Genomic DNA, 4095 nt, shown 5'->3' with positions numbered 1-4095 from the left:
GTGAGAAAGACACACAAGGCTGGAGAGAAGTGAAAAAAGCACAGAAAGAAAATTCCCTAGAGAATACTGGTAGCTACACAGAAACAGACGAATAAAATCATGAAACAGATATTGTAATTCAAAAGCAAACAAAAGTGAGCAAAACATACAGTCAGAATAATAAAATCAAAAGTCAAAATAAGAGATTAGACTAGCTCTGGAATCTTTCCTGAGAGTCTAAAGTCACTTCAGCTCTTATCTCCAGCCTCTCCCCTTTGTTTTTGTTGCAGGCAGCTAACCTACTGCTTGGGAGATCTGCTGAGTTGTCTCTGTTCAGCATAGGGGAGTGGCTTTGTCTCCTGTTTAACTATGTTACCTTAGGAACATAGGTGGAGGCTCTGATAGGTGGGCTGGGCAATGCAAATCTTCCTGGAGAAAGGCCAAGGTGGCAGCTCCCCTTTTGGGGTTCTTTTCTCTCTGCTCATCTGGGTCTCTGGGTGAGAAGCACCAGAGATCAGTTGCACAGCTGGGTGCTGGGTCCGGGGTGTCACTAGCAGGCTGGGGTGGAGGAGAGGGTCAGATGTTCCCTCTTCTGGAGCTGGGAGCCTCTGATCAGCACCTTACACAAGCTTGGGCTTCTGTTCCCTTACCCAAGCTTGGGGTCGCACACTGAGTGCCTCAGCCAGGGTGGGCCCAGGGCTCCAGAACTCCAAAGCTCCAAAGGGCAGGCAGTGGCTCTGGGTCCCTCACAGGGTACTTCAGCCAGAAATGGGACCAGTATCTCTGAAGGGTGGGTGCCCAGAGCCTCCCTGGGTGACTGGCAGCTTGGTGCTGGGTGCTGGGCGAGACGAGATGATGTAGCCAGGGAGGGAGCCGAGACCTGGGACTCCCACACAGGCATGAGTCACATATAGTGGAGCAGCAGCAGCTGGGGACCACAATATCTAAACCTGCGTGGGACCAAAGGTCCCCAGGCCTTCTACCAGTGCAGCTGGCGGTGGGCAGGGGGCTGTGGGAAGAAAAGTAAGAGTCTTTTTGGGAACTCACATTCGGAGAGTCTTGCAAATCCGCCTATGCTGTCACCATCTTCAACAGGAAGTTGCACTTTTTAATGTATCTGTTGGCTGCCCATATATCTTCTTTTGAGACATGTCTATTCATGTCTTTTGCTCAATTTTTAAAGGGTCTGTATGTTTTTTTTTTTCTTTTGGCACATTTGAGTTCCTTGTAGATCAGAAATTAGGCCTTTGTAAGATATACAGTTGACAAATATTTTTTCCATTCTGTGGGCTGTCTCCCTGCTCTCTTGAGGGGTTCTTTTGCTTTGCAGAAGCTCATTAATTTGATAATGTCCCACTTGTCTATTTTATTTCTTAAGGTATTGGCCTTTAGGGTTCTGAGTAGAAACTGGTTCCCAGTTCCAATTTCCATAAGGTTGCCTCCTTCATTTTCTAAGATTCTTATAGTTTGAAGTGTTACATTTAGGTCTTTGATCCATTTAGAGTTGATTTTGTGTATGGTGATAGGTAGGGGTCCTGTTTCAATCTTCTGCAAGTGGTCAGCCAGTTTTCCTCAAACCATTTACTGAATAGGTTCTCTTCTCCCCAGTGGTTGTTGTAGTAGGCTTTGTCAAAGATGATTTGGTTGAGGAATGGAGGCTTTGCTTCCAGAATCTCTATCCTGTTCCATTGGTCTATGTGCCTGTTCTTGTAGCAATACCAGGCTGTTTTGTTTTGTTTTGGTTTGGTTTTTTGAGTTGGAGTCTCACTCTGTCACCCAGACTGCAGTGCAGTGGCCGCTCCTGGCCACCGCAGCCTCAACCTGCTGGGCTCCGGCAATCCTTCTGCCTCAGCCTTCCAAGTAGCCGGAATTACAGGCATGCGCTACCATGCCCAGCTGATTTTTTTGATTTATTGTAGAGATGAAGTCTCGCTGCCCAGGCAGATCTCAAACCCACGGGCTCAGGCAATCCACTCACCTCAGCCTCCCAAAGGCATGGGATTACAGGCTGAGCCACCAAGCCCAGCTACCAGGCTGTTTTGATTACTGTAGCCTTATAGTAAAGTTTCAAGTCTGGAAGTGTGATACCACCACTTTGTTTCTTTTGCTAAGGATTGTTTTGGCTATTCGTGGTCGTTTATGGTTCCATATGAATTTCTGTATTGTCATTTCCAGGTCTGAGAAGAATGATGTTGGTAATTTAATGGGTATTGTGTTGAATCTGTAGATTGCCTTTGGTAGGATAGACATCCTAATAATGTTGATCCTTCCTATCCATGAGCATGGAATATTTTCCATTTGTTTGTGTCTTCTTCGATTTCTTTGAATAGTGTTTTGTAATTCTTATTGTAAAGGTTTTTTACTTCTTTGGTTAGGTAGATGCTGAGGTATTTCATTTTTGGGGTAGCTATTGTGAATAGGATTGCACTTTTAATTTGGGTCTCTGCCTGCTTGTTGGTGGTGTATAGGAATGCAACTGTCTTTTGCACATTTATTTTGTACCCAGAGACTTTGCCAAGTCATTTCTCAGTGCAAGCAGGTTTTTGACAGATTCTCTTGGATTTTCAAGGTGTAGGAACATATCATCAGCAAAGAGGGATATCTTGACTTCCTCTTTTCCTATTTGGATACCCCTGATTGCCTCCTCTTGTTTAACTGCCCGAGCTAGGACTCCCAACACAATGTTGAACAAGAGGAGTGACAATGGGTAGCCTTGTCTTGTTCCAGTTTTCAGGGGAAATGTTTCTGGATTCTGTTCATTTAGCAATATGTTAGCTGTGGGTTTGTCATAGATGGCACTTACTATTTTGAGGTATGTTCCTTCTATACCCAGGTGTTTGAGGGTTTTTATCAAGGAGGGATGCTGGATTTTATCAAAAGCTTTTTCTGCATCTAATGAGATAATAATGTGGTTCTTATTTTTACATCTGTTGATGTATTTAATGACATTATGGTCTTGCAAATGTTGAACTAGCCCTGCATCCTGGGGATGAAGCCTACTTAGTCATGGTGGATGATTTTTTAATGTGTTTTTGGATCCAATTTGCTAGAATCTTGTTGAGGATTTTTGCATCTATGTTCATAAGGGATACTGACCTGTAGTTCTCTTTGTTGGATCTTTACCTAGTTTGGGTATCAGTGTGATGTTAGTTTCATAAAATGATTTGGGGAGAATTCCATCTTTCTCAATTGCCTGGCATACTTTCAGTGGGATTGGTATCAGCTCCTCCTTATATGTTTCAGAGGATTCTGCTGGAAATCCATCCAGGCCACTGATTTTTTTGGTAGGTAGTTTTCATATGGCAGAGTCAATTTCCTGAGTTGATAGTGGTCTATTCAGTGTCTCAATGTCTTCTTGTGTGGTGTCAGAAAGTAATCCATTTCATATAGGTTATGAAGCTTATTTCCATATAGGTGTACATTGTAATCTCTGATAATCCTTTGTATTTCTTCAGGGTCAATTGTGATTTGATCTTTTGTATTTCTGATTGTGTTACTAGGGCTTTTTCTCTCTTTTTCTTCTGGCTAGGGGCCCATCAATCTTGCTAATTCTTTCAAAGAACCATCTTTTTGTTTTTTTGATATTTTCTGTAATATTTTTGTCTTCCATGTTCCATATTTCCTATCTTATTTTTGTGATTTGGATTCTTCTGCTAATGTTGGGGTTTTGGTGGTCTTCTCTTTCCAGCTCCCTTAGGTGATTTGTTAGGTTCTCCACTTGTAATCTTTCCATTTTCTTGATGTGTGCATGTAGAGATATAAATTCTCCTCTTAGAACTAATTTCCTGGCATCCCAGAGGTTTTGGTAAGATGTTTCTTCATTTTCATTTCTTTCCAGGAATCTTTCAATTTCTTTTGTGCTTTTAGTGTTGACCCAGTTGTTGTTCAGAATCATGCTGTTTAGTGTCCATGCCTTTGTGGGCTTTGGGGAAATGTTGTTGGTTTTGATATTTATTTTTATTTCACTGTGGTCTGAAAATGTGCATGGCAAGAATTCAACCTGATGGAACTTGTTTAAGCTTGATATATGATCAAGGATGTGATTGATCTTGGAGTATCTTCCATGTGGTGATGAGTAGAATGTATATTCTGTGGTTGTTGGGTGGAATAATCTGC

This window comes from Carlito syrichta, unplaced genomic scaffold (assembly GCF_000164805.1).
Source record: "Carlito syrichta isolate Samal-C Ts95f unplaced genomic scaffold, Tarsius_syrichta-2.0.1 Scaffold311866, whole genome shotgun sequence".
Classification (NCBI taxonomy): Eukaryota; Metazoa; Chordata; class Mammalia; order Primates; family Tarsiidae; genus Carlito; species Carlito syrichta.
This window is presented reverse-complemented; position numbering follows the sequence as displayed.